Here is an 8380-nt window from a genome sequence, read left to right as displayed (position 1 = left end):
ACTAGTCATCATCGGTGAACATCTTCATGTTGATCGTATCTACTATACGACTCATGCTCGACCTTTCGGTCTCCGTGTTCCGAGCCCATGTCTGTATATGCTAGGCTCGTCAAGTTAACCCTAAGTGTATTGCATGTGTAAATCTGTCTTACACCCGTTGTATGTGAACGTAAGGATCTATCACACCCGATCATCACGTGGTGCTTCGAAACGACGAACTGTAGCAACGGTGCACAGTTAGGGGAGAACACTTCTTGAAATTGTTGTAAGGGATCATCTTATTTACTACCGTCGTTCTAAGTAAACAAGATGCATAAACATGCTAAACATCACATGCAATCAAATAGTGACATGATATGGCCAATATCATTTTGCTCCTTTTGATCTCCATCTTCGGGGCTCCATGATCATCATCTTCACCGGCATGAAACCATGATCTCCATCATCGTGTCTTCATGAAGTTGTCTCGCCAACTATTACTTCTACTACTATGGCTACCGGTTAGCAATAAAGTAAAGTAATTACATGGCGTTGTTCAATGACATGCAGGTCATACAATAAATTTAAGACAATTCCTATGGCTCCTGCCGGTTGTCATACTCATCGACATGCAAGTCGTGAATCCTATTACAAGAACATGATCAATCTCATACATCACATATATTCATCACATTCTTCTTGGCCATATCACATCACATAGCATACCCTGCAAAAACAAGTTAGACGTCCTCTAATTGTTGTTTGCATGTTTTACGTGGCTGCTATGGGTTTCTAGCAAGAACGTTTCTTACCTACGCAACACCACAACGTGATATGTCAATTGCTATTTACCCTTCATAAGGACCCTTTTCATCGAATCCGTTCCGACTAAAGTGGAAGAGACTGGCACCCGCTAGCCACCTTATGCAACAAGTGCATGTCAGTCGGTGGAACCTGTCTCACGTAAGAGTACGTGTAAGGTCGGTCCGGGCCGCTTCATCCCACAATACCGTTGAAACAAGATTGGACTAGTAACGGTAAGCATATTGAACAAAATCAACGCCCACAACTACTTTGTGTTCTACTCGTGCATAGAAACTACGCATAGACCTAGCTCATGATGCCACTGTTGGGGAACGTAGCAGAAATTCAAAATTTTCCTACGTGTCACCAAGATCTATCTATGGAGAAACCAGCAACGAGGGGAAGGAGAGTGCATCTACATACCCTTGTAGATCGCTAAGCAGAAGCGTTCAAGAGAACGGGGTTGATGGAGTCATACTCGTCGTGATTCAAATCACCGATGATCAAGTACCGAAAGGACGGCACCTCCGCGTTCAACAACATACAGCCCGGTGACGTCTCCCATGTCTGGATCCAGCAAGGAGAGAGGGAGAGGTTGAGGAAGACTCCATCCAGCAGCAGCACAACAGCGTGGTGGTGATGGAGGAGCGTGGCAATCCTGCAGGGCTTCGCCAAGCACCGCGAGATATGAGGAGAAAGAGAGGGAGGGCTACACCAACAGGCAGAGATCGAATCACGTGTTATGTGCAGCCCCAGGCCTCACTATATATAGGGAAGAGGGAGGAGGGTGCGCCCCCTCTAGGGTTCCCACCCTAGGGGGTGCGGCGGCCCTAGATGGGAAAGGGGCGGCGGCCAAGGGAGGATTCCCTCCCCCCCAAGGCACCTAGGAGGTGCCTTCCCCTCCTAGGACTCTTCCTTAGGGTTCCCCCTTCACCCTAGGCGCATGGGCCATGAGGGAAGTGGCGCCCCAGCCCACTTTGGGCTGGATCCCTTCCCACTTCAGCCCATGGGACCCTCCGGGATAGGTGGCCCCACCCGGTGGACCCCCGGGACCCTTCCGGTGGTCCCGGTACAATACCGATGACCCCGAAACTTGTCCCGATGGCCGAAATAGGACTTCCTATATATAAATCTTTACCTCCGGACCATTCCGGAACTCCTTGTGACGTCCGGGATCTCATCCGGGACTCCGAACAACATTCGGTAACCACATACAAACTTCCTTTATAACCATAGCGTCATCGAACCTTAAGTGTGTAGACCCTACGGGTTCGGGAGACATGCAGACATGACCGAGACGTTCTCCGGTCAATAACCAACAGCGGGATCTGGATACCCATGTTGGCTCCCACATGTTCCACGATGATCTCATCAGATGAACCACGATGTCAAGGACTCAATCGATCCCGTATTCAATTCCCTTTGTCTAGCGGTATTTTACTTGCCCGAGATTCGATCGTCGGTATATCGATACCTTGTTCAATCTCATTACCGGCAAGTCTCTTTACTCGTTCCGTAACACATCATCCCGTGATCAACCCCTTGGTCACATTGTGCACAATATGATGATGTCCTACCGAGTGGGCCCAGAGATACCTCTCCATTTACACGGAGTGACAAATCCCAGTCTCGATTCGTGCCAACCCAACAGACACTTTCGGAGATACCTGTAATGCACCTTTATAGCCACCCAGTTACGTTGTGACGTTTGGTACACCCAAAGCATTCCTACGGTATCCGGGAGTTGCACAATCTCATGGTCTAAGGAAAAGATACTTGACATTAGAAAAGCTTTAGCATACGAACTACACGATCTTTGTGCTAGGCTTAGGATTGGGTCTTGTCCATCACATCATTCTTCTAATGAAGTGATCCCGTTATCAATGACATCCAATGTCCATGGTCAGGAAACCGTAACCATCTATTGATCAACGAGCTAGTCAACTAGAGGCTTACCAGGGACAGATTGTGGTCTATGTATTCACACGTGTATTACGATTTCCGGATAATACAGTTATAGCATGAATAAAAGACAATTATCATGAACAAGGAAATATAATAATAATACTTTTATTATTGCCTCTAGGGCATATTTCCAACAGATAGATCCAAAGAAATGCTTTGGAATACACTCATGACAAATTTCACCCTACCGCCAGAGGTGGATCCAAATAACAATGTTATAGATCAAAAAGTCAAGGCGTGGGCTCTTAAGAAGATGGCCCAACAATTCTGCAATTGGAAGAAAATATTGCACCAAGAGTATGCCCTAAAAAACAAAACTCCAGCATTCACTAGAGCAAATGAGAAGATAAAAGATCACTGGCCCGCATTTGTGAAGTAGAAGACATCGGATGAAGCAAAGAAAAGGTCAAGAATAAATAAGAAAAATGCTACAAAGAAGGAATATCACCATGTTATGGGGTCAGGTGGCTTCAAGGTTGCCATTGGAGAAAATTGAGAATGACCTGATTGCTAAAGGGATCGATCCAGAGCCATTGGGGTGGACTGAATGGACAAGGAATTGGTTCTACAGACATGGGGGAACGTTGAACCCAGAAACAGGGAAGTGTATTTATACAAAAGAGCAACTTGTAACACCTGTCCAAGCTATTAAAGATGCAATGAAGGATGTGTTGGATGGGAAGTTCAATCCCGATAGAGAGAAGATGAGCTAACATGCGCCCTTGGGAATGCAGAACACAGTGGACGAACACGAGGCACACCAGGCTCGGTTCCATGGAAGATTGGGTTTCTCGGCAGCAGTCACACATATAGAAGCCAAGCGAGAAAAAAGAAACATGATGCAGACCGGCTGCAGAAAGTAGAAGAAATATTAGTGTTGCACGAGAAGAAAATAGAGGCACTTACTAGCCAGCAAGCTACCGGCCCATCTCAGCGGCACAAAGATCCTGCATTTGATACTGTTGGCTCACCATCTCAGCGGAAAAGCAACATGGCTTCCATGGAGCCCGTTCGGCCCATAGATCATATCACGACTCCTCGCTACTCTGTGGATGATATCACGCAGAGGGAGAATTGTGATCTACATTCAAAATGCTTGAACATATCTGTGAAGGTGGCGGTCGGCTTTGTCTTACCTACTGGACCTAATGAAATTTACCATTGCTCTCTGATTCCAGATGGCTATGCTTTTGTTAGGGTGGATGAAGTATCAACGGATTTGAGCAGTTGGAGCTTGAATTCCCTACAGGTGAAGGCAAGACTGAACTGGAATATGCCAAAAAAAACTACCATTCTATGGAAAAGGAACACATTGTGCTTCCACATTGGACCCCGCATCAGTAGACTCCATCGGAGGAGGCCCCTCGGCAGACTCCTCACAGTAGCAATCCAGCTCTATCTCCGCTGCCTTAGCCGTCTCGGATGCGTCAGTAGACTCCACCACCTCAGTTGTGTCCACCGTGCCAACAGAATACGCGGGAGGAGGCCCCTCAGCAGACTCCACCGTGTCAGCGGACTCCGCCACCTCAGCCCCGCGGGCGGAAGAGAACCGCCGCTTCGGTGGCTAGTAGTACAACTATGAAGAAATACAAAGCAGGTACAAGCGTCAAGGAGGATCCTGTCAAGTTACCATACCAACTGAGTGATGAGGAACTCAAGAAGGCCGTGGATGCCGATGTGAAATGCCATCTTGCACCGAAACGACCCGAGCAAAAGGAGAAAATAGATCCGAGAAAACAGACGCGTTGTCTGAAAAACCTTACGCGACCACTGCCTCCACTACAAGAAATATGTCAACTTATGACCTTATGTCAGTGACCCTCGAAGAATTGGTCATAAATTTAGGACCATTTTAGACCAATTGGTCAAAAGCTGTTCGGGGGGCTCCAAACCCTAAACCATTGCGACCATTTTGGTCAGAAAGGTCGTAATTTCCTTACACGAAATGGTCATAAAGCAAATAGCGCTAGTCCGCTGCCTTATTTCTAGTTGTTAACGACCAATATAGATGGTCATAGCCTTGTAAATTGTGGTGGGTTGCTATGACTAGGCGCCACCTCATCAGTTTTGCCCATGTGTCATGTCCATGTGGCAGTTTTTGCCCTAGGTTGTGAAGCAACCTATATTTCTGTCATTCCCAAAATTCCCAAAAAAATCTCATAAATTCTTTGGGTCATATCTTCGTCAAATATGTAAAAACCTTCCTTGCCTAGTTCAAAAATAATTCAAAAATATTCATTTTCCTATTCTGTTTAGAACAACAGTTTGTGAAGGAAGTACCACTTTGGCATGTCCAAATAGTATCCATTTTCTACAGTGCTTTCCTATGCCCAAATAACCATCCTCCACCAAATGCTAGCTCAATACATTCATTATTTTGAGCCGAGCTTCAACATTCGTAGTTATGTCCAGTGTGGTAGTTTGCAAAGCAAGTACCACCTAGGCTCCTCCTTTTGAGCTGAAAATTTGTGAAAACGGTCTTCTTAGTAACTGATCATCCTCACCCAAAACTCACGCCCATTAGCCATGTACATTTCCCGTACCGCTAATCAAACACGTGGCTGCTAATTCATGTTTGAGCATCGATCGGTGTCCTCGTGAGAATCTTATGCTGTAATTTTCTTCCTAGCACCAACCTGGGGAGTGCCCAACCCACTAGACATGCCTAGGCCTCCCAGAACACATGGCAATGCCACGGTCACGCGGTGACCACGCGGCGGGCATGCGAGTTTACGCGCTCTAGAGTTGGGGCCCTCGACCACCGCCCAAACCTCGACGTATCGCCACCAAACCATGTATTTATGATTAAATAGGTCCTTATGTAACTAGAAATGATTTTTGGAAAAAATAAATAGCAAACTATGAGGCAGCTGCAGTTCAAATTTGACCCGCTTCCAGCTGAATCGGCGGAAATTTGTCTTTTTCACGAGAGGTGGATCAAAATTTTTTACACCCAACCATTTTCTCAATTGTGAATTAAGTATGGCCTAGTATTTTATAAAAATGATTTGGTCCAATTTTGCAACAATTATTTGGCAGTTCTTCACAAAAAAACCTCCTTTCGGGCACTCGAAAAATGGAAAATGGTTTTTTCGTCCAACGAAAATGAAAACTTCCTTAGGCAACATTGTTTGCCATTCCAATATGCACCCTTGTGCACAATATGAGATCATTTGAACAAACTATGCCATGAATGTGGCCATAAGATTGATCATTTGGCTTGAAAGCCATGAATCTTCACACTTCATAGCTCATTTCTGAGAACACTTTTTTAAAATAATTACCGTATTACAATTTTATTATTTTTCCTGGGAACTTGGCCACATATAATGACACAATGCGAAGGTTTCCCAATTATCTGATTTTTTTGGAATTTTTTATGCCCGTTTCAAAATGCGGTCAAAACGGCGGGAATGACCGTTCCTAGCTAGTGGTTGAATCCTTGAATTTTTTGATGTTTCTATGATTAAATAGATACTTATGTACCTAGAAATGATTTTTGGAAAAAATAAATAGCAAACTACGAGGCAACTACAGTTCAAATTTGACTCGCTTCCAGCTAAATAGACGGAAATTTGTCTTTTTCACGAGAGGTGGATCAAAACTTTTTACACCCAACCATTTGGTCAATTGTGCATTAAATATGGCCTAGTATTTTAGAAAAATGATTTGGTCCAATTTTGCAACAATTATTTGGTAGTTCCTTCACAAAAAAACCTCATTTGGGGCAATCGAAAAATGGAAAATGGTTTTTTCGTCCAACGAAAATGAAAACTTCCTTAGACAACATTGTTTGCCATTCCAATATGTACTCTTGTGCATAATATGAGATCATTTGAACCAACTATGCCATGAATGTGGCCATAAGATTGATCATTTCGCTTGAAAGCCATTGATGTCCACACATGATAGCTCGTTTCTGAGAACACTTTTTTATAATAATTGCCGTATTACAAGTTTGTTATTTTTCCTAGGAACTTGACCACATATGATGACACAATGCGAAGGTTTCCCAATTATTTGATTTTTTGGAATTTTTTATGCCCGTTTCAAAATGCGGTCAAAACAGCGGGAATGACCGTTCCTAGCTAGTGGTTGAATCTTGGATTTTTTTGATGTTTTTATGATTAAATAGATACTTATGTACCTAGAAATGATTTTTGGAAAAAATAAAGAGCAAACTACGAGGCAACTACAGTTCAAATTTGACCCGCTTCCAACTGAATAGACGGAAATTTGTCTTTTTCACGAGAGGTGGATCAAAACTTTTTACACCCAACCATTTGGTCAATTGTGCATTAAATATGGCCTAGTATTTTATAAAAATGATTTGGTCCAATTTTGCAACAATTATTTGGTAGGTCCTTCACAAAAAACCTCCTTTCAGGCACTCGAAAAATGGAAAATGGTTTTTTCGTCCAACGAAAATGAAAACTCTCTTAGGAAACATTGTTTGCCATTCCAATATGCACTCTTGTGCACAATATGAGATAATTTGAACCAACTATGCCATGAATGTGGCCATAAGATTGATCATTTGGCTTGAAAGCCATTGATCTCCACACATGATAGCTCGTTTCTGAGAACACTTTTTTATAATAATTGCCGTATTATAAGTTTGTTATTTTTACTAGGAACTTGACCACATATGATGACACAATGCGAAGGTTTCCCAATTATTTGATTTTTTGGAATTTTTTATGCCCGTTTCAGAATGCGGTCAAAACGGCGGGAATGACCGTTCCTAGCTAGTGGTTGAATCTTGGATTTTTTTCATGTTTTTATGATTAAATAGATACTTATGTACCTAGAAATGATTTTTGGAAAAAATAAAGAGCAAACTACGAGGCAACTACAGTTCTAATTTGACCCGCTTCCAGCTGAATAGACGGAAATTTGTCTTTTTCATGAGAGGTGGATCAAAACTTTTTACACCCAAACATTTGGTCAATTGTGCATTAAATATGGCCTAGTATTTTAGAAAAATGATTTTGTCCAATTTTGCAACAATTATTTGGTAGGTCCTTCACAAAAAAACCTCATTTGGGGCAATCGAAAAATGGAAAATGGTTTTTCCGTGCAAAGAAAAATGAAAACTCTCTTAGAAAACATTGTTTTTCATTCCTAGATGCACCTCATGTAAATATTTGATAGCTTCTTCACAAAAAAATTCATTTTGGACACTCAAAACATAAAAAATAAAATGCTGACATGATTTTACACTTCATTTTTATTTGACCACGACCAATTTTATATGGTCATAACATCCAATACTAGATGGTCATAACGTCATACACGCGTGCTGCGTTCTGATTGGGCCATAGCCATCTCACGCGGATCATGCATCAAGCACCGTTGGATGCTCCTGGATCCAACGGTAGTCCTCGCCCCTCACCCTCTCACCCACCTAGCCCTAACACAACCACCCCCACGCCCCCCACGCCCCCACTTCTCCACCTTCTCTCCCGCACCCTTAGCCGCCGCCGTCCCCTTTGGCCAAAACCCTAGCCGCCCCTGCCCCCGCACCATGTCCGGCCTCCACCCCTGCGTCGACGGCGAGGAGCCCGAGTATCCACGCCTTCCCCCTCAAGTGGCTAGAAACCCACCAGAGGCGAGGAGAGCGCCGCTCCTC

Source organism: Triticum dicoccoides, chromosome 2B, assembly GCF_002162155.2.
Source record: "Triticum dicoccoides isolate Atlit2015 ecotype Zavitan chromosome 2B, WEW_v2.0, whole genome shotgun sequence".
In the NCBI taxonomy this organism is placed as follows: domain Eukaryota; kingdom Viridiplantae; phylum Streptophyta; class Magnoliopsida; order Poales; family Poaceae; genus Triticum; species Triticum dicoccoides.
This window is presented reverse-complemented; position numbering follows the sequence as displayed.